Source organism: Pipistrellus hanaki (assembly GCF_964339955.1).
Source record: "Pipistrellus hanaki genome assembly, chromosome: 3".
In the NCBI taxonomy this organism is placed as follows: domain Eukaryota; kingdom Metazoa; phylum Chordata; class Mammalia; order Chiroptera; family Vespertilionidae; genus Pipistrellus; species Pipistrellus hanaki.
Genome location: NC_140505.1, coordinates 4,385,040 through 4,408,630, shown reverse-complemented (window position 1 = coordinate 4,408,630; position 23,591 = coordinate 4,385,040). Strand labels below are relative to the sequence as shown.

General features: G+C 41.6%; 1 long non-coding RNA gene across 1 annotated transcript in view; it reads right to left on the bottom strand.

Annotated features, from left to right (window-relative positions):
- The window catches only part of LOC311619434, a 495,899-nt gene that overhangs the window by 122,848 nt on the left and 349,460 nt on the right, over positions 1 to 23,591 (bottom strand). The window lies entirely within an intron of this gene.

Here is a 23,591-nt window from a genome sequence, read left to right as displayed (position 1 = left end):
AGTCATGTCAAAGGTGATAGGTCTCAAATGCCCGTGCTGAACTTGGATGAATCTGACATCATCTAAGAAACAGAGAAATATGACAAACTGCTCCTGCCTCACTGTTTATATTTTTAACAACATCTGAGAGGTGTGTTTTGCTTGGCAAGTGCTTGGCATCTGCTACTTGAACTGGACCGGCCTTCTCTGCCATTCTCCATCTGAGCCCCATTACTCGAAACGCTTAGGCTCAATTATGGTGACTAAAGAATGAACAATTTCCCCCTATTTTCCCGAGGAAAGTTTATTTTCCAGTCTGCAGGAGCAGAATAAAAGCAAATGTGGTGCAGGAACAGCATTTCAACAATGACAGACCTACTTCCTACTTGCCCCGAAACATGCAGCTATTGGGCAAAAAAGGACCTCTCCCCTTTTTCACCTTATTCACCATATTTTACTTACATCTTGGCTTCTTTCCTTAATTATTTGCTTATTTTCATGGTCTTTCTGCCCATGAAAATCACAGAGTTCCCCCTGGGGGGCTTTTGTCAGGAATACCCTTTTGTTGCGCCCAAAACAGGACAAAGATGGGAAAGTGAGTCTTGCGCTTCTATTCCTGGCCCTCAGCCGGTTCTACCCTGACTGGAGCCCCCCTGGGAATAACCAGCAGGGCAAGCAGCACCCACTGCCCATGCGTAAGAAGCTCCGGAGCCTGGCAACAGGGGCTCTGAACAAAAACTCCAAAGTCCACGGCAGCATCTTTGTCAAGTGACCCTGCCATCTGAGACAACATGGGGATGCTGTTCTCAGAACACCATTTCCCGAAAGCAACCCTCTGCATGAAGCTTAGAGCCTCTCCTTTGCAAGGTGTTGCTTATTAATTTCATTCAAGTTCAAACTCTTACAGTTTGAATTTTCTTTTGGTGTTACAGTATGCATGGTTACTTACTATTTAATTCCCTCTGCTAATGACTAGTTATTATTTTAGCTGCTTTGAAAGGACAAGGTAGGCTATCTAAGAATAAAATATTTCATATTTCTCCATTCCCCCATTTCTCTCTGATGATCTCCTTCTCTTTTGATGCATATATTGTTTCTCCCCAAGACCGTGACCTACTTTTGAGAGAGAAGGAGACAGAATACAGATATGTGGGGAGGTACCCCCACACACATGAGAAATTCAGTTCCTCTAGTGCAGTGGTCGGCAAACTCATTAGTCCACAGAGCCAAATATCAACAGGACAATGATTGAAATTTCTTTTGAGAATAAAATTTTCTAAATTTAAACTTCTTCTAACACCACTTCTTCAAAACAGACTCGCCCAGGCCGTGGTAGTAGGTGGAAGAGCCACACTCAAGGGGCCAAAGAGCTGCATGTGGCTCACGAGCCACGGTTTGCCGACCACTGCTCTAGTGGATGGTATCATTGGTACCTAAATAAACAGTGCATCTCAAATACTCTAAAAGTCTCCTTCATAGCCCATGATGCTTCTACGTCCATGAACAGATTTCTCTGCTCCTGAATTGACTGACAGGGTCTGACGGAAGTGTTCAGTCTTTCCCAGACTCCAGCTCGAAGTGTCTTCCTTAGGTATCGCTCATCTTGCCTCCTGCAGAATTCTTCACCGGCTTTCCTTTGCCTCTACAGTAAATAGCGTTCACTGTGCCTTTCAAATCAGTTCCCTGTGTGGAAAATGCGGTGAACTGTGAGGTCAGCAAGTTCCATTCAGGTCTGGGCTTATCCTAAAGGCATGCATCTCAGAGTCAACCACCTACGGGGAGAATGGTGAGGGTCTCCTCTGAAAAGCAGGGATTGAAAGCAGGGACCACATGCCTTTCTTCTCTGAAATGCTGACCTTCCAGCCACCCACTTCCAGGAAAACCGAGCCTGGTAACTGCTCCCCTCTGGTCACTGGCCTGCACCAAATGTCCAATCACCCTGCCTGAATTGCTTCTTCCCTACTCCCCACAGCCCACCCTTACTGTCACTTCTCTTTATCACACCCTGCAAAGAGCCCTTCCTCATCTCTACACTAGGGGGCAATAGTTTCCTCCACTGGACTCTTGTCTGTCGCTATAGCATTAGACAAACTCCCTCCTTATATTACAACTACAGGCCTGATGCACGAATTCATGCACAAGTGGGGTCCGGCTGGCCTGCTCTGATCAGGGCCAATTGGGCAACCCCGCCAATCGCTCAGGGCTCCCCTCCCCCAGTCAGCTCCACCCACAAGTCCATCTTCAGTCAGAGGGGACAATGTGCATATTACCCTTTTATTATAGAGGATATAAGGTTTGATAGTTTCCTCTGATTCTTTTTATAACAGATTTCCCAGACACATCAGTTCTATAATAAGTTTTCATTTAAAAAAAAAAAACACATTTTCAGGTCACGTCATATTAGAGTTAGTAGTCATCCCATATTAATGGCTGATGTCCACAGATATTGTCAAATTTAATACTAATCATTGACAATTGAACAAAAATACATAATAAACATATTCTGCATCCTAGAGTAGATCTAGTTTTATTAAAAAACCTGTGTACTCAGCTCTATCCCATGTCATTCCTAGTCAGAATTATAAGACACTGATCTACTATGTCAGAGAAACAGTGGTATTTTACTCCTGAAGCCAGTTCCTGCACTCCTCATTTCAAAAAATATTCTCTTCCTTGATGTCTCTCTTGACACAGTTCATTAAAAAAAATGTTTGTATTGATTTTATAGAGGAAGGGAGAGAGAGAGAGACAGAAACATCAATGGTAAGAGATAATCATGATCGGTTGCTTCCTGCATGCCCCATACTGGGGATTGAGCCTACAACCTGGGCATGTGCCTTGCCTGGAAATCAAACTGTGACCTACTGGTACATAGGTCAACACTCAACCACTGATATATGCCATCTGGACACACAGTATATTTCTTAAGACACTTGTTGAAAGACATAATTCGCCTATGTCATTTTCCAGCTCTTTACATCAACACCACAACGTAAATGGTAACGTCACTTTCTACCCCTTTCTCAAAACATTTCTAGATATAAAAAGAAAATGGAATTTGAAATTTGCTCCGTTCTTCTTATGCCTCATTTTGAAAAGCCCAAGGGATTCTTGGAATAAGATTTTTGTCTTATTTAAGCACTCCAGCTGATCAAATCTATTTCCTGAAACTAGAGAAGCAAAACAAATTACTTCAGTTCTCAACTGTGTGATTTTAGGTCTAACTCCCTGTTTGCCCTTCTCTGATGGGTTCAGATTGCCTGTGTGTTTCCAGTTGTCTACCTCGGCATTGGTAGAGAAGGCGTATCTCCAGCTGAAGACTTTAAAGCACAGGAGATAATGTAAAGCAAACTGTTTCCCACACACAGAGAAAGGAAAGGACTGTTGGTGGAATTTTCACTTTGCTGATTTGGGTCCAAAGAATAATGATTTGAAATAGTTTTTTTCTTAAAAAAAAAAAAACAAAAAAAATACCCCACATGTTTTTATTGATTTCAGAGAGAGGAAGGGAGAGGTAGAGAGAAAAAGAAGTATCAATGATGAGAAGGAATCATTGATTGGCTGCCTCCTGCACACCCCACATTAGGGATGGAGCCCACCACCAGGGCATGTGCCCTGCCTGAGAATGGAACCAGTGACTTCCTGGGTCATGGGTTGGACATTCAAACACTGAGCCACACCAGCCAGGCTGAAATATTCTTATAGTGAAAAATAACATGACTCATACTAAGGGCATGTTACTATGGCAAAGCCATACTGTGAGACATATGGTCATATGCTGGCTGGAATCTCGCCACCACCACAGTGGCTGTGGGCTTCTCTCTTCTGTCCTCACATTTTACACACCCAGTGCATGGCGCACTCCCAAAACAACACACACCCTGTTGTGTCTTCCTGCTTAATTATGGCTCCTCTTCCCAGCATATGCTGCATACTGTCAACAAAGGAAAAAAGCCTGCTTCGATTTGGACCAAATGGAGTGTCTTTAAATATTCAAATATGCTGTTTTACAATAACATATGGCCATGAAGGATGTTTTTCATATTTCTCTAACAGGATTTCTCCTTAAGGATAAATCATATATTCCAAGATTAAGTTAAATGGGGATGAGTCCTGCTGTTAGAGAAACATGGCCTGGCGTTCTGTATTAGTGTTTATTAAATCTTTAAGAACTTAAACACCCTATGATAAAATTTAGGGAGATGAAAAATTGCACATGTTTCTATTATATTGGATTTTAGTACATTACGAAGTAACACTAAACCGGATGTTTTTATGAACTAGAATAACAGCCAAGCTTTAGGTGGTATCGCATGGTGCCTAATCGCATCGCCCACAAAGGTTTGGGGTGTGCCATCACTTCCTGAATCCCGATCCTTCTCCCTTCCTACCCTAGCAGGAAGGTTGAATGAAGATTGGTCCCTCATATGCACACAGTCCTCTGAGTAGCATGGAAGGAACATAATTTTTTTCTACTTCCTCTTAAGTATTGTAACGCTGTGCATTGAAACTTCATTTTCTAATTTTCGATGCCTTCCACAACTATGACCTCAGATCCTCCAAATAGCTAGATAGGGGCACTGATCAGACATCATGACATGCCATGGTTTGGGGTCTCACTGGCTGGTCCTTGAACTTCCCTGTTTCCAATTGCTGCCTTCTGGAAACACGGGGGCTGAAAGAGGTTCACCCTCTTCATTCTCCCTCAGAGCAGTGAGTCTACATCCTCAAGGCACCTTATAATAATCTTATTTAAATATTCATATACTAATTTCTTTTCCATTCCTCTCACCTGAATATAAGATCAGGGAGGCAGCTGTGTCCTCAGAACATCCCTGGCTAGAGGGAATGAATGGATAGCACTAAGGAATGTTTGTGTCTTGTCTAAGGGCAGACCATGGACTCATCTTATAATAATCAAAAGAAACATTGGGTGGGGACTCCCTTTTGGTACAGTCTTCCACCCTGACTTTGATGCAAATGAGCTTGAGGCCAACTAAGGATTACCAGCAGCACCTGGTAGCCTATGATCCTTCTAAAGACCCCAGGAGGAAACACAGCTGGAGTGTAATCATGACTTGCCACAAGACAGAACAGATTATAAAAAAATATATATATATCAATTTCAAATATATGGACACTTGGAATAGACACACTCTTTTAGTGTTGCAATTGTTCCTCTGTGTCTCCCTTGGTCTGCCACCTCGGATTAGAGTGAGGAGCAAACAAGAGTTTGAAAGTATCTTGAGAAGTCACTGTGACCTTCCCCTGCCCTGTGATTAGTGCCCTGCTATGCTGGGAAGGAACACATCGGGAACAAATATTACACACTACTCCATCTCACTGCATATTTAAACAGGAGCTCCATCGCCATGCTGTAGGACACACCATATACTATTTATGGCAAATTTCTCACTGGAGCAATTATGTCCTAAAGAATCTCCTAGGGACCAGATGATCAAAGACAGCATTCGGAGCAAACATCTTTCCTTTGTAGGTCATCTTCCTGAGGAGCACACTTTGGAAGGCTTAGTACAATTGGCTTCATAAATGCTAAATAATAGGTTGGCCAGACATGAAATATTCTTTACTTGTTTCTTGTCAATGCTGTATTTTGTTTCAAATGGGATGATTTGAGATATGAATCAGCTAGATAGTAATGATTATTCTGCAGGAATATTTACAGATGATATCCAGTTTTGTTTCAATAAGATTTCTTTGTGAATAAGTGAAATCTACTGAATTGCTCATTTTGATATATACTGCCCTTTACAGTTATTTAAAAAGCGAGTGTCATGATTAGTCTACCATCATCAAGAGAACAAGTATCTACATAGATAGAAGCCTAAGCAACTGCACAACCAAATGACTGAAAGACGGGAACAACCAGTTGCTATAACACATACTGACCACCAGGGGGCCAACACTCAACACAGGAGCTGCCCCCTGGTGGTCAGTATGCTCCCACAGAGGGAGCACAGCTCAGCTGAGACCATTCAGGTGGCCCACCAACTTGGGGCAGCTACTCACTCCCTCAGTAGTCCTACAGGTCCAATCTCCAGAGAACAGGCCAGGTACCGCTGGACCAGCACAGCTGCAACAACCATCCTGACAGCCCACTGGTCTGGAAGTCAGCCTCCTGCACAGCACTGATTCCCCTCCCTAGACGCTCCCCAAGGAAGAAACAATATAAAAGCGGGGAACAGGTGGCTCTCCACAACCAGCGTCAATGTCAGTGAGACTGATCTGGATCTTTGGAGGGCTGACTGTGTCCCGGTCCCCCACTCACCCCCCTCGGGACCCCACCCATGCATGAATTTGTGCATCAGGCCTCTAGTTATAAATGAATGTGCAGTACAAACTTTCTTTGGCCGAAACCGGTTTGGCTCAGTGGAATAGCGGTGGCCTGCTTACTGAAGGGTCCCGGGTTTGATTCTGGTCAAGAACATGTACCTTGGTTGCAGGCAAGTCCCCAGAAAGGTGTGTGCAAGACACAGCTGATGGATGTTTCTCTCTCATCGATGTTTCTAACTCTCTATCCCTCTCTATTCCTCTCTATGAAAAATCAATAAAATAAATATTAAAAAAAAAAAAACTTCCTTTGATAATAAACATAAGATGAATCACCTCTTTAAATGGCATGTCATGAATTTCAGGGCCTCTGATTAGAGGACACATATACATCTCATCTCTGAAAACACTATTGCTGCCACTGAATCCAAATGTCTCCATCCTGTGCCACAGTGTGACACACACCCCCTCCCCCTGCCGCACACAGCGTGACCCCACAGAGAGTGTTCCCTGCATGGGGGTGAACCTGGGAGAGGCGAGTAGGGCACGGAGCTCGGTATAAGAGGAGCATGATGGGATGCATTAAGGCCTCACATCCATTTGTCACACAAAATGAAATGTGAATCGTGGAGTGAGTGCTGTTGGCCCCAAAGCCCTGAGGGCGTCAGGATATGGGCTCAATACTGGGAAAATGATGGCCTGGCCCCTGAGCATCCGGAGCTGGGACCCTGTGGGTTTGGCTAATCATTGCCATATTTCTCAACTAGTCATGCCCAGGAGGAGCAATGGGCAGCATCGCAAAGATGTTAAAAAAAAAAAAAAAAGCCCATTACAAAAGGGCATTTGCTGGCCCTGCTGCTGGAACTGGCAGAGATTTTTTTCTGCTATTCTGTTCCTTCCTACTGAGGCGGGAAGAAAGATTAATGAAGACATTCCTAAGATAGTTTAAAAAATGGCAGTGATAATAACTGATTTATGGAAAGCCATTGCTGTCACTGATGCATGGGTTTTTGTTGAGGTCAACACACCTCAACATCACAGATGCCCCTCCTGAGAAGAAATACAAGGCATGGCTCTGCTTGTAGGTGGGGAGACTATAGGGCTTTGGCAAACGGTCCTTACAAGCAGAACCCCCTGTCTCACTCCATATTCATGTGAAATGAATCCTCTCCACTCTCCAGATGTTAATATGTGCCTCTGTCTCACAGATGCACCTGCTCCTGCATCTTGGGTAAGCTGTCATGGCATCGGAACCGCTTCCCCAGATCTGCAATGACCCAGGGCCACATGCCCACAGTTCCACGTCACCTATGACCTGAGAATAACAGAAGAAAAAAGCATCAGGCCTGGCCGGTGTGGCTCAGTTGGTTGGGCATTGTCCTATGCACCAAGAGGTTGTGAGCTCCGTTCCCAGTGAGTGCCCATTCCCAGCCAATGGGCCTGGTTCCCACAGGAGGTGTATGGGGGGCAGATGATTGATGGCTCTCTCTCATCAATGTTTTTATCTCTCTATCCCTCTCTTTCTCCCTTTCTCTCTCTAAAAATAAAATCAATAAACTATAAAAAAAAGTTATTGAAAAATTTATTAGTAAATTATCTACCCAGGAATTAGAGGGTCAAAAGCCTGAGATATTGCTAAACTCTTCATCTAATCACGTAATCACATTGGGTCTGCTGATATATATATAAAATGCATACGCGTTTTAATAACTAATAGCTCAATTTTGAAAAGAAAGTGCATTTTAATAAACACAGCCTTTATCATTATAAAAATGTGCATACATTTTTGGGATGCCCTATATTGGCGGGAAGGCAGCTCCTATTCCCAGAAGTACTTTGTTTGTGATGTTTAAAGCACAGATAACACAGCCTGAATATTTGTTGACAACAATATCAGTCTCCCGTTTCTGTCTTCATAAATTTTTAAAATATATTTTGTTGATTTTTTACAGAGAGGAAGGGAGAGAGATAGAGAGCTAGAAACATCGATGAGAGAGAAACATCTACCAGCTGGCTCCTGCACACTCCCTACTGGGGATGTTCCCGCAACCAAAGTACATGCCCTTGACTGGAATCAAATTTGGGACCCTCCAATCCACAGGCTGATGCTCTATCCACTGAGCCACACCGGTTTTGGCTCTCTTCATACATTTATGTGTAAAAAAGGCTGAAAGCCAATTATCACAGATCTCATGCAAACCGCTCGCTGACTCCTCTCTTCCTTCTGCGTGATGGGCATTTCCTCTGCTCCTGTAGGATGTCCATTGCTCTGCTTCTCAGGACTGGAAGGTACTCTCTGTTCCTTGGTCCCTCTCCTTCCCATAGCACCGCTCTCCTCTGCCGGACCCACTTGGAAAACACCAACTCAGGGACTTAAATGCAGATCCTTTTTTATTGGGTACTGATACTGATCAGAATTTCATACTAAGGAATGTTTCTTTTTGATTATTATTATTATCTTAAAGAGACCCAGTATAAAATGGTAAAGACCAGATCTATAGTCAGACTACAGCAGCTTTATGATTTAGGCAAGTAACTTGGATTCTTGATATAGTTTTCCCACTGAGAAGACTGGCCGGATATGATGTCCTATGCAAAGTGTTAAGCATCCTCTTTGTGCCTTGTAAACAGTCTACAGGCTTTTACTAAGATTACTAAGAATCGTTCCCTTTAATAGCCAGTTAGGAAACAGTTATCGCACAAGTTCTGTAAACGTGCCAGCTAAGTTTGTTCTTTTTCTTCTCAGAGCCTGCATTTCCTTATGTAACTAGAGAGAACACAGAAGGAGAAGGACTGATCCACAAGGTAATGTATAATTATTAATATAGAAAGTCTCAAAAGCTAACTTAGAACACAGAATACCTTCCCCTCTGCAGAACATGTAGCCTGTTCTTTCTAAAGGCATTCAGACACAGTGTGGTTATTATGTAGCACAGAACGATTGTTATAATCAAGTTCTCAAAATATGTAACAGGAACATGAAGAATAAACTACCCATCTGTATGGGAGACCTTCATGGGGGTGGGTGTCGGAGATCGGTCTTGGGGAAAAGTTTGTGGGAACTGCAGGGAGGGTGTTCGTACATGAACCAGTGAGAAGAGAGGAGGCAAGTGAAAGCATCAAGTATCTTAGAAACAGGAGCAGCTGAGAGTAAGTCATGAGGGCTCATGGTGGAGGTGTGTTCAGACAGTGAAGATATGGATGTGGCCCTAGCCAGTTTGGCTCAGTGGATGGAGCTTTGGCTCAGGGACTGGGAGGAGGGGTGTCCCAGGCTTGATTCTGGTCAAGGGCACGTACCTTGATTACAGGCTCAATCCCTGGCCCCAGGGGGCAACCAATCCAAGTCTCTCTTCCATTGATGTTTCTCTCTGTGTCAATTTCCCTCCCACTCTCTCTTAAAAAAAAATCAATGGAAAAAGTCTCCTCAGCTGAAGATTAGCAGCAGCAAAAAGTCAAAAAGATGTGGATGTGTACATATGCTCTTGCATATACACTCATGATTCTGCAAAAGTAGACAGGGGATAGATTATAAAGACCTTTTATTTTAGGCCCAAAAGTGTACCCATCCCAGTGAGTCCTCACTCCTAAATTTCTCTCAGTGGCACGCCGTTTCCTTTGTCTCCTTTGACAATGCTTATATGATAAGCAAGATGAACAAACACACCACAGAATCCGCTGGGTCAAGCTTGGTGTCTCCTGGTTCCCATCATTCCTCCCATGCCCTGCGCTTTCCTGGGACCTGCGCTAAGCCAGATGTGAATTAGCTTATGTTCATAGCAGGCGTTTACCCCCTGTCCACCGGGACCTCCTCCCTATCAGCCAGTGCTTCCCAGGAGCAGCATGGGCACAGGTGAGACTGAGGGGCAAGGAAGACACTAGAGATGACCGATGCGAACCAATGAACAGCAACAACCACATGACTTATCTGAAATCAATGTGTATTTACTGAAGAATCAACAAATGCACTACAGTCCATTGATTGCTGTTTCACTGAACCTTGAGGACACAGGATTTATGAACACAGGCTGTGTGCACTGTTAATTGATAGATAATTACAAAGCATCTCATTCACTACTCACCATAGCCTGATGAGCTGGAATTATGGGCCCTATTTTCCCGGAGAGGTTAAGTAACTTTCCCACGATGTTCTAGCGAGGGGCTGACTTTCACAACACAGAGGCATTTCATTTAAATCGTCACAATTAACGCCTATATTCATTAAAGAGCATCAGATAAGTAAAAAAATAAAAAGTGCAGTCTCAATATGGCAAAAAAAAATCTGCACTCAAGAAAAAGTTAAAAGTGTATCAAGTGTAAACTACATTAGTCAAATGTATTCCTGGCCCTACCTGGTTTGGCTCAGTGGATAGAGTGATTGGCACACGTACAGGAGCCAAACCAGTTTTGGCACAGCTACATCTTTCTGCAAGTAGGTCTTCATCTTGATCTCTCTTAACATCCCTTCAGTATCTCTTGGACCTTTGGTGCCTACACTGACATGTCTAAGCTAGGATCCTGGTGCCATTGCTGTATGAACAGGGTTAGCCATCCTTTGGAAAGCAACAGGGAGCCACTGACAAGGCATAGGAAAAGTGTATCCTTATCAGATGCGGATGGAGATAAGGAGAGTAGCTGGTTTTCACACAAATGCTGTTGAATTTTATAAAGTCTGTTCATGCACATCTACTATGTATAAACAACATTGGGGGTTTGGGGTGGGTAAACACATAAAGACTAGAATAGAACCTGGCTCCCCCTCTTTCTTGGGAGCAAGGGAGAACTGGATGCCACACCTGCACCCCAATGACTGCCCAGAGCTGACCCAGCCGATAGGTAAGGGCTACCTTCCCTTGCAGATCACTCCTTTCTTTTCTCATAAAATCTCAACAGAGCAGGTGAGAACTCCCAACCGGAAGCCTCCAGAGGACTCTGTCATGCTGTGTGACAGCCGTCACACCCTCCTCACGTAAACATGCAGTCCGGGGTTTATATTTGAGTGCAAATAACTTAAGCATGATTTTCTTACTAAAACAGTCACATTTCAGGACATAACAAATCAAAGTTTGGCAGCTGCTTCTTGAAATTCAGGACTAAGAGAAACTCTGTTTTAATGTATTAGATTCTACGCACCCAAAATCAGTAGTACTAAGTAATCGTCTTTACCTATAATAATTCAACAGCTCCTACAAACTACTTCAAAGCTTGTGGATTTTGTCATAATTTGTTTAGAAAATTATGTAACTCACTCTTTTAATAACTTTTTTTCAAGCCATTATAGAATAACCGTTACTGAATATTCATTTTTAACTAGGTATCTATAGTCACCTATGTATCATTTATAGCATGGATGGCAAAAGCATTATCAAACATTTATTAAGCATTTATAAATAACTTTATCCTACTTCTAGTATGTGTTATAAATATATTATTATTTCTAAATTATTGATAGTAAACCCTTAAAGCATGATTTGAGAGTACCATTTATTAGAAAATGACATTTTGTCACCCTTGAAACCTGCATCTTAGGCTAACTATGCGGATATATGCGAAAGCCATGGGCAGGGGTGAGGGAATGATATTTCTTGTAAAAAATAATGAAATATTTATGTTAGCATTTGACACAGCTGACACATTTAATATAAATTTAATATAGCCATGTTTAATATAACCAAATTTCTCCAAAATGAAAATCCAATGAACTGGCCGGATGGTTTGAGAGACACTAGATTCCTTCTGATCACTAAGTAATACTGAATGGGTAACAGAGAGAGTTTAGTGCATTGTTTTGTGTTTTTTTTTTTAATCTATTTTGTTTATTTTCTACATAAGCCATATTCCCGCACAAGAGAGAATGCCATGGCACCAAAGGGAATAGTAATGCACGTGAAATCTTCTAAGCCTTATGGACATTGCTAGTACCTAAAACAAATCAATTTGCAGCCCTGACCAGTTTGGCTAAATGGATGGAGCATTGGCCTGTGGACTCAAAGGTCCTGGGTTCGATTCTGGTCAAGGGCATGTACCTTGATTGCAGATACATCCCCAGTGGGAGGCATGCACAAGGCAGCTGATTGATGTTTCTCTCTCATCGATGTTTCTCATCGATGTTTCTAGCTCTCTATCCTTCTCCTCTTCTCTCTATAAAAAACTCAATAAAAATATATTTTGAAAAATCAGTTTGTTTTCAGGCAATCACCTGAAGTACAGAGGATATTTGGGGCAATAACTCAGCATTTACTCACATTGACTACACAGGAGTATCACAATGGCCACATGAAAAACTGCCACACCTCCTTAGACCTAAGTCACTGTGCTCTTTTACAAGGTGACATTAGAGAAATATGGCCACCAAGTTCCCAACACAAATGCAAAAGTCACCGAAGTTGGAGCTGAAATGGTTGGTTTCTAGGGTGACATTCATGGTGTCTGACCCCTTGAAGTAGCTTTTGACTGCGGTTCCTTGCCCAACCCCCACCCCCGGGGTCCCAGAAAGCCATCCAGAGATTCAGTCAGAAAAGTCTCTGTACTCCTGGAAGCACAAGGCAGATCAAGCCGATGCCTTAAAGATGTTAGAACCTCACATTGACTATTTACCTCAGAGCAAAGCCGGTTCATCTTCTGGATCAAGTTTATTTTAAGAGAATATATTTATTTTCATGTCTTTAGAAAAGTGCAATCTCTCCGGAAATTTACAATTTTGCTTTCACTTTGTTATTGATTTAGTTCTATAAATGATACATTTTGCCTTCTCCTTGTTGGGATGTCATTATTGAGAAGTCACTGTCTTCAGCCATTTTATGAAGAAGTTGTGAGAAGAAGAGACAGACTGACAGGAAATCTTTGGAGCAAGTGTGACCAGAGACGCTAACATAAAGACAGCAAAAAGTCACCATGTAACCTTGAGACAAAACAATGCTCATTATGCAACAAAATAACATGAAAATGTCTGCAAAATTTAGGAATATAGCTCCCTAAAAACACAACTGCAAAACAGTGAAGGCACCCCTTGCTTCTAGGTTGAAGATCTTAAATCATATTTAAGATACTACCATACAGCCCAGCCCATGGCTCAGTGTTGAGCATCTAGCTATAAACCTGGAGGTCACGGTTCGATTCCTGGTCAGGGCATTTGGTGTGGTAGCAGGTTCCATTCCCAGTGTGGGGCATGCAGGAGGCAGCCTATCAGTCATACTTGATGTTTCTATCTCTCTCTCCTTCTCTCTTCCTCTCCAAAGTAAAGGAGGAGGAGGAGGAAAGGAGTAGAAAGAGGAGGAGGAGTGTTAGGAGGAGATACTACCATACTGGTCCTGCTTCTTAGTTTTACCTGATTTTACCTGGACTCTATGGTTTTGAAAGTCTAGGTAGGGCTAATGGAGTTTAGGACATACTCAAGTTCATTGCTCCTCTCCTCCACTCCACACACACAGAACACACTTTGTAGCGTCATCAATGCTTGCTGAAGAGTGGATAGTATTGGATGAGTTTGCACTCAAAAATTCCCAATTGCCTACATGAAAGGATTGTGGTAGTTTTCTTTCAGTATCCTAACTGTACTTACTTCATATCACAATGATTACAGCCTTATTTTTCTTCCTTGTAAAGTCTGGAAAATTTGAGAGAGTTCAAAAGATACTTTTAGTACTGTTAAATCCTGTAGTGAACTGAAAAAATCAAAGCTACCCAAAGCTATGTTATAGTGTTTTTTTTTCAAAGCCAGGGGGAAAACAAAACAAAACAAAACAAAAAAAACCAGATAATTTTCATCAACTTTGCATTGTATCATCCTCCCAAATGTTTCTAAAGACTGCTTGACAAGGATGAATTGGTATTTAAGATATTCTCAATGTGGTGAGAGCAGACATACCTTAATAGAAATATATTAAGTTTTGGTTGGATAAAAAATCAGTGCCTTTTTCACTCGGTTGTACTACAAAGGCTAATCTTTGTGTCTTATAAGGATAACACCACCTTGATCTGAGACCGAGCCTGGCGAAAGTGAAGGAAGCACAATTCATAAATGTGTGACAGGAGAGCAATAGCTCTAATTAATCTGGGGGAGAACGCAGCCAGGTTATCCTCATGGAAGACTTAAATCTTTCAAAGCCAGCAAATAGATGGCCAAGGTCATCCAATCAATGTAGATAAATAATGAACGTCTTTAGAAAAAGCCAAAGTGTGACAAGCAAGATAGGTGGCCCTGTCATTCAGCTTTGGGAAATTTAAATATTGCAAAGTCAGTTGTTTGGGCACAAAATTTACATGGCAGAGCAGTGACGTGTGCAGAAGAAGGAACATCTAGTATATGTCCCCCATCTGTATGTTCCTCTGGGCTGCAGCCAGGTTTCCTAGGAGCAAGATTGTTCCCCAGGGAAACATTACCCATTCCGGTGGGGACATTGTGGCTGTCACACCTCTACAAGCTGGGTCAAGACATCACAGAGAAGGAATGCTGTATCCGGAACTCCCCGGTGCCCTGCCTCCCCAGCTGACAGCCGGAGCAGTGAGCGAAATAGTGGCTGCACCAAGACTTGCCCTTCCCAGTCCAGTCTCCTCTGCCTCCCTCATGCCTGGCCTAGTGACAAAGGCGTGCCTTTTAGAATAGATCTTATTATCTATGTAAATTGAAAACAGGTTCTGATAAAACCCACCTCAAAAGCAATCAGCTAAACAGGATTCAAACAGGTCATAACATATATTCCCAGGAGAGCCTTCATTTCAGAATACACATGCGTTCTTTCCATGCTGCCGCCAGGGGGCACTGCGAGCAAAAAATGAGGTCATGTGTCCCAGAGGATCCCTAATAGGGATCAAACTTCCCATTGAGGCCCATGTCCCTCCTACATGAACACTGTCCACCTGTTAAAAAAGAAAAAGAAAAGAAGAAGAAAGAAGGAGAGGAGGAGGAGGAGGAAGAGGAGGAGGAGGAGGAGGAGGAGGAGGAGGAGGAGGAGGAGGAGGAGGAGGAGGAGGAGGAGGAGGAGGAGAGTATAGGAAAAGACAAAGAGTGATGTCTGAGGACATATGAAGCCTAGAAGATCATTGCTGCATTTCAAAGAGGGCCAATCAAGGGCAAGCTGTATTTCCCTAGATTTAACAGTCTGTTATGCACTCTTACCACATCACTGTGGAAGTCCAGTAGCCTACCACTGATGATGGAAACGAGTTCTAAAATATTCTAGGCAGCTCCCAACATAAACGGAGTTCCAGCTTCTGCCCACTGATTCTCTCTTCACATTGGTCTCCTGAGGGTGGGTGTCTGTCTTAGGGCACAGAATGGAGCATTTGCTGAGACCTCACAGTAGGCACCTGGGTGGCATGGCCCTCGCTCTGCGGGGACCCTCTGCAAGGAGGCCTGTGAGGCGAGAGGAAGGGATGGGGCCTGGGATCCTTCCTCATCCAGAGACTGCAAAAGCTCTGCTCCTTTTCTGGCCCATGCCCCTGGGCCTTCCTAGCGGGGTTTTTCTGAAGCAGCTTCTCCAGAAGGAATAAAAACACACAGGTGGCCAAATGAATAATCAAGTTTATATTTGATATCTGCAAGAATGTTGAGTAAGATGTTTGTCTATTTGGACCTGGGTTTTAGTTTCTCTTATTTTAGTGCAATGAAAGGGCTGAGACGCAGGAAATACTTTATTGATTTTTCCCTCTGAATTGCAGATTTGCACTTTGTGTGTCAAAGAAGGTGATAAAGACAGCCCTGAACCGGTAAGTCTGCCAACAATATATGAAATGGGCCTCTACAAATTTATTTACCCCGGAATCCAGGAGTGTACACTGATAGTTAAGAAATCAGGATATTTTTAGAAGAGACCTGATAACAATCTATAGTTTATTCCTAACCCTACTAAAGTTATAACAGTAAGCCAATGAATCCTTCTAAATATAATAATTCATGGAAACTCTCATATAGAAAATAGTTTAAGTTATTCGCACAATTAGGCCCTTGAAAATACTCCAAAAATTGAATTATATATGCTCACTTACTCCTAAATGTTTTCTGAAACAAATTTAAGCTTTGCTTAATTTTTGTGAGTTTTAAATCTGCTTCTTAAACAATGAAATATTATCTCTCAAGTTCTCCATTTGTATATCCTTATAAAACCATTTTCAAATTGAACATTTTGAATAAAAAAATAGTTGGAAGAGCTGCATGAAAACTAGGTCTACCGTGTCGAAAATGCATTCAAGTGTTTCCTTTGAAAATAAAAGCAAACACAACTGGAACTTTCAGAGTGTGATGTACAGAGTCAAGATTCAGTGCCGGTTTGCTTATCCTTTGAATAAAGGAGATATGAATATTCAGGTGCTTAGAGTCCTGACACCCAGAGGAGCCCTCCTATTTAGGAGCAGGGCCTTGAGTAACCATAAGTGTGTGACTCCACTGCCACCTAGTGGTGAGAGGAACCGGCCTTCTAATAGAGGTGGATGACTTCCAGGTCAGTGGAGATTTGATCAAGGAAGTTTTCCTTTGTAAAAGTGAAAGAGATTTTTATAGCAGATGGCTGCAAAGGCCCAATAAGAGCTGTCATATGTCTTTTCTTATACCAAAGCATCATGATTCTCAATGATAAGAACCTCAGGTATCTGTATTCTGAGGTGTGGGATTGAAGGTGCTGGTCATCTAAAAAATAAAGATGGCTCAGTCATCTCATGTGGGCCAGACAGCCTTTCTGAACGGAAGCCAGGATCCCTTCCACAATTTCAAAACCAAATCACCCCTACCACAACAGGAGGGGGATTGGTTACCTTCCATCTTTTTGACCACGTGACAGTGAGCCTACCCTTACAGAAGTTAGGATACCATTCTGACTCAGTCAGGCTTGAAATAATGAGCAGCAAACCATAGGTGACACCAGCTACACAACTTCTTCATCAGAGCTCCCTCTTGAGAAAGAGTGAGTTGGTGAAGGAGATAACCAGATCAGTGGGAGCTCAGCTTGTCCAAGAAGTCAAAATAAAGATCATCCACGACGATTATTAAAAGTACTGCCAAGCCAAGGGAAGAAATCTGTAGATGCTTCTAGAGGAGATACAGGACCTAGCTCTTCTGGCTGTTCCAAGAAGTCATGGGATATGAAATGAAATACTCATCTTACTTCAATAAGAGTTTTATCTAAACACACACACACACACACACACACACACACAAACAACAACAAAAATACAACCCCTCAGGTGTCTGCAAACAAGCTCTGTAGACTGGGCACCAGAGGCAGGTATGGTTGAAAACAAGTGTAGAGTGATTTTGCATAACAGCATTAAATCTTACTGCTTTAAATAAATCTTTTATTTATTTATTTTAAAATATATCTTCATTGGTTTCAGAGAGGAAGGAAGAGGATGAGAGAGATAGAAACATCAATGATGAGAGAGAATGCAGCACATTGAGGATAGAGCCTGAAATCCCGGCCTGTGCCCTGACCAGGAATCAAACCATGGCCTCCTGGTTCACAGGTCGATGCTCAACCATTGAGCCATGCCACCTGGGCAAAAAGTCTTTTTTTGATAAAGTCTGCTTTAGGTTTAAATCCCTCTTTTCCTTTGCTAGCCACAAACCGAAAGACAGAGCCATGCAAACACAACTCCTCAACTCCTTTGAGGATGTTTCAAGTGCTTCTCCCTTGCCCTCAGCCGCCAGTCTCCTAGGAATTAAATCAGCCAAGAACTGGCCCATCGGGCTGCACACTGCTGGAAGGCGCCCCTCTCACACTGACATCTCCATCGGGGCAAAGGTGGGCCAGGTCATGTCTGCGGAGGAAGGTCATTCGAAGGCCTGGGGGAGAAAAGAATGCCTGCCCAGCCATCCGACTCCTCTTTGAGAGTTAAAAATACTATTGCTATTTCCTAATTTTTTATTTGTTTTTGGGGGGCATCGTTATTACAGCAGGCACCAAACCATTAGGGGGAGAAAAGCTGCAAACAAAATATTTCACGGGAAATCACCACCACAACAAAAATAAATACATCGCAGGCCCGGAGTTTACAGGGCCGGATGCGAGCCTAAGATTGAGCTCCTCCATCGCCTGGCCTGCGTGAGTGTCTAAGGAGACACAAGGCCATCTTCCTCCCGCAGCAAATAAAATCCCTCCCGCAGCAGCAGGTGGCAGATTGGCCAAGAGCAGTATTTGAATGGGCAAGAGCAGGCAAGGGCTTCATTGGCATGTCAGCCTGGAATGTGAATGGAATATCTGATACAAAATGAGTTTAACTGTTTTTCTTCTAAATAGCACAGTTGAGATTCAGATGAAAATGTCTGGATATTATGAGGCACTCGTTTCACGCCATACACCTCCTCCTTAATCTGCCAGGAAGAGACTGTGTTGAAAAGTCCATCTAAGGCCATTGAATGCAATGCCTCACTTTACTGATGAGGCGCTGAGACTGAAGAGGTCAGGGTAGGGCAGGAGGCAGAGTGGCTGAGGCTCTGGTTCTCTACATCCTGGTCACTCAGTTCTCAAGCATCCTGCAGTCTCTTTGTAAGAGTCTCACATGTTTCATGCTTTATTCAGGCATGCAAGATCATCTCATCAGCCTGGAATTAAACTGTACAGCGTACAGTAGGGGATGGTATTTCTCCAAGTACCTGCTGTAGCATTGGCTATTCCTCAATGCTTTTTTAATAACTATAAAAGCCATGTTTACTCACTTTAAAGCCATGGCATGTATGAAGCACGGGGTTTTCACAGCAATGAGCCATTAGTTAAATATCACATGTCAAAGAAGCAGACCAGCCATTTGTAGACGTGTGTGGCTCAGCGCCTTAATTGCAACCTGTTCAAGCCACTCAAGACAGGGCCTCGGAAGCCCCCAGGCAATTAAGAACAGAGCGTGCTCAAACATGAACCGCTCTTGAAATAAATGGAAAGACCGTGTTTTATCTGTAATCTTATTAGGTAGATAAATCACCAGGAAGAATAAAACAGAGGAAGAAAAATAACGCACACACGAAGACGACTCCTTTAAAAAAATCTCCTGAGAGATGATATGCAATTTTCCCCACGAAAATCAATATCATTTCAATTTAAGATAAATTACAAGAGAAATCCAAAGTGGGCACTTGATGAGTGAATAGTAATAGTGCTGTTTCCTTGAGTACAAAGTGTGGGATCTGTTCTGTGGGGGCAGAAGGAGGTGGTTTATATGTTAGCTGTTTTCTCATGAAATTGGCACATGGTATCGGGGACACTGTTGTTAGAATCCCTAGTTGGCACTAGAATTGAGGGTTTGTTTTTTAAACAAATCAGTACATTTTCCTTAGCTTAAACGAGAATTGGTATTTCAACATGTTTTATTGTCTGCAGTTGAAATACAGAGACCATATACTATTCAAATTAAACATGGATTGAACATTAAAAAAATTTTAGTGAGTGTCTAGAGAAAATATTTTTAAAAATTTAAATATTTTATTTCTTATTTTTAAAAATATATAATAAGCCATCAAACCAATAATCCATCACTCTACCCTCAAGATAATAAAATGGCCTCTATGCACACGAGTACATAAAGTAATACATCCTCATAATCAGCTTATTGCTTATGACAGGAACCAAGTTAGAAAAGAACCAAGGTAAGATTTAGGTAATACCAATTTTAATATGCTATGATTAAAAGAAAGCCATGTGTTTTGTTTTGTTTTTTATTATAATACAACTACCAACTGGTCTTTGATTCTGTACTTCTTTCACAGACATTGTATGATAGATATTGTGTTATTGCTGCAGCCTGTTATATGCAACATTCTGAATCTGTCTTTTGAACAGTGTTCTTAGGTGTTCAGAGAGAATGGTGGCCAAGCAAATTTTGACTTACATGGAGAAAAATACTTACATAGCATTTGGTCATGTGCTTTTCTACTATAAAAAAGGAACCAAAGATTTAAAAGTGAGAAATCATGTCACTAAGCATTTAAACTATCTCTGGAAATATCACAATGAATTAATTTTTCACAATTTCTTTTAATATATGTAAATTTAGTAATATCAGAGAAAATATGAAATTAGTCTAAGAAGTAGCCTTCAAGTCTGCTTATTAATCATATGATTTATACATGAGGAAATGGAATCATGGGAACATTTAAAATAACATTTCTGTTGAAATTCAGAGATGTCTAGATTTACCTCTTGTTTCCAAAGTCTGTGTTTAATGCTAATTCTCGGTTGATTATGAACTTGCAAAAGGAAGTCAAGATGTAAAATTTGTAAAACAGTTTCTGAAATTTCTCTAGTTCTCCAGATTTTTCAGATCATGATTGCTAGAAAGTTTCAGATATGGAATTGAGAGGACTTATCCAGTCCATATTCTATGAACTATATTTTTTGTAAACATGGACTAATTAATATAGCCTTTTGAATGGACAAGAAAATATAAAGGTGCAGGGCTGGATTTGTAGAAAAGTAGATCAGGGCAGGAATTCTAATTTTAAATCTTATAAAAACTATATTATGATTTGAGGAGACAATTATACCCAAATGAATTGGTACACCTAGGAGGAAATTTTCAGGCCATGTCACCCCTTCTTAATATGGGTGACCCATGGTTGAGAACCAGTATTCTTGATAGGTGAGAGCAAGTACATATACACATTTTGAATAGAATACTGATTAATACACATTTTCTATCACTAATCTAACTCTTACAAAACCTAAGCAATTACATGTTACTATTTATCATTTCCCTTTAGAATTCACACATATCTTTAAGTCATTGCTTTATATCCACCAGTCAGACAGACAATATATTTGAAGAATGTGTCTTACAACAAGCCAAAGAAAGTTGTAAAAGGGAAATAAAAGGACAGAGATATCTATAGGATATTCATGTGCATGCGCAAGAAGATAAAAGCAAAGAATAACTAGTGATGTTTCTTTGGAGTTACTTTTTTGTAGATCCTTAGTAGTATAGTTAGAGAAAAATCACCAATAATATGTATTTTTTGGTGAAAAACAAAGTATGGTGCATTCAAAATTTAAGCACTGAAAGTCTTACAAAATGTAAAGAGTTGGGGAGTGAGAAATACCTCACAGGGATTGGGCTAAGATATTTAGTATGATACTGGACTGAATTGCCTCTGAACAAGGATAGAGTGAAGATGACCATAATGAAAAGAGGGAGGAAAATTATAAGGTTTCTTTTACAGATACTGATGCCCAGTATTCACTGAAAATTCCAGAAGCTGAGAACTTGAGTCCAACTTAACAAGAGTTGCATGTTTTCAAACATTATATGTAACCTGAATCGGACTTTCTAAGCTTTCAGGTTGAAATCAAGAAAACCTTCTCTGATGACATCACCCAAATTTGGGGCTAAATTTCCCGCGCGATAAATCTCTAATTGCAATCTGGTTGGGACCCTATTCAGTCCTCTGATTTGAAGTTACTTTCTGAGTAATCCTGAGGAGAAGAAGCAAGCTGAGAAACCAGGGACCAGCTTGTACAGAAAACACCACCCAACTTCCATGGGGAAAACCTATTGCTCTCTTGGCACATTAGTAGCCATCTCATAAAGTTAACCACTTTCTTGTCAGCTGTTTAGTAATCTGACCCCATCTATTTGTAAAAAATCTGACCCCATCTGTTTGTAAAATAAGCCCTTTTGACTGTAAAGATGAGATTAGAGGTGATTCAAGAATGAGGTTTATGAAACCTCATTCAGTCAGTGGCTCACTCTTGCTAACTGTTACACATTGCTATCTCTGCAGGTGGCCCTCTTGGTACAACAGCAACTACCCAGGCCCTAGCCCAGCTACCTCAGACCTTGTAGTGGCTTTTGTACCAGCCTCCTCACTAGGTGTCTTGAATCACCTCTAATCTCATCTTTACAGTCAAAAGGGTTTCTTTTACAAACAGATCTTCTCAGCGCCTCTTAGTGCCCTGACATCACCCCCTTACACCCTCAGGAAATAACCTCAAGCATCCTCCTGTGTCCTGCTGGACCTGGCTTGAGTTGAACTGGCCTTATCTCCCCACCAAAATCTAAGCCAATCTCCTGCCCTCACTTCAACACTTCAAGCCCACAAGCTCTGTATTTATTTTCTGAAAGATCACAAACACATTCCTACCTCAAGCACTTAGTTCAGGTTGCTCCTTCCTGCATCCTTTTTCCGAACTCTGACTTCTGTTCAATCACTTCTGCAGGAAAGTTAAATACCATTTTCCCTGGAGAAAATGCCCTTGGCCCGAAAATGTAGATCAGTTCTCCTAATCAGGCAGAAAATGTCACTGTGTACTTGTTCACTGATTCAGAATGTTTGTATTTGTTCACATCTATGTCCTCTCCCTCCTTATAGACTCCAATGAAGATCTCAGGTCTCTGTGCCTACGTACCTCCCTCACACTGAGCGTATTTCCTGGTCCACAGAAGTGCTTAATAAATGGTTTTTAAATGGTCAAAATTATTAATATAGTATGTCAGAATGTTAAAATATATTACATTTTAGAGCAATGTTCATCCCTGTGCAATTCTTCATAAGAGAGAATAAGCCGTCACTAAAATAGTAGATGCTGAAGCCCAAAGCTTATGGACTTTGGCAGGATTGCTTAAGTGATAGGTGTGCGGAGTATTGACAGGATATGACAACATTTCAATAATTGATGACATTGACGGTACATGGTCCATTGATGACAACATGGATACTATATGATGATCTTTTTTAAAACATCTATCTTTATTAATTTCATAGAGGAAGGAAGAGGGAGAGAGATAAAAACATCAACAATTAGAGAGAAACATCAATTGACTGCATCCTGAACACCCCCACTGGGGACCACACCACAACCTAGGCATGTGTCCCGACCAGGAATTGAACCATGACCTCTTGGTTCATAGGTTGACACTCACCCTGATCCACATCATCTCATGATGATCTGAAAATACACCAGTCAACACTAGCAGATTTCACAATTGCTGGATGACTTCTGTTATCAATGACAATATTTGTCTCTTATGAAGATTGTTGTGGAGTGGGTTAATGACTCAATGTATAGCCAACTCCCACTAAAACTATGCACCAGGATTAGGTGAGCCTCGATGTAGAAAAAGATTACTAGGTGATTGAGCATAATTAGCCAATATAGCAACCATCATCTACATTCTAATCACAATTTGAGAATTTGCAATGTTGCCAGCAATTCTATCCAAACAACAAGAAAACAATGACATTGGGAAAACAGATGAAGTGGTTGATGTAAAAGAAACTCTCTTATCTCATTACTCAGCTCTCTTACTCTGTTTTACATCTCCTCATAGTATTCAACATTTGTTTATTTGCTTATTTCATCCACGGTGACAATGAAGATAATTTTATTGAAAGCGTATTCAATGCT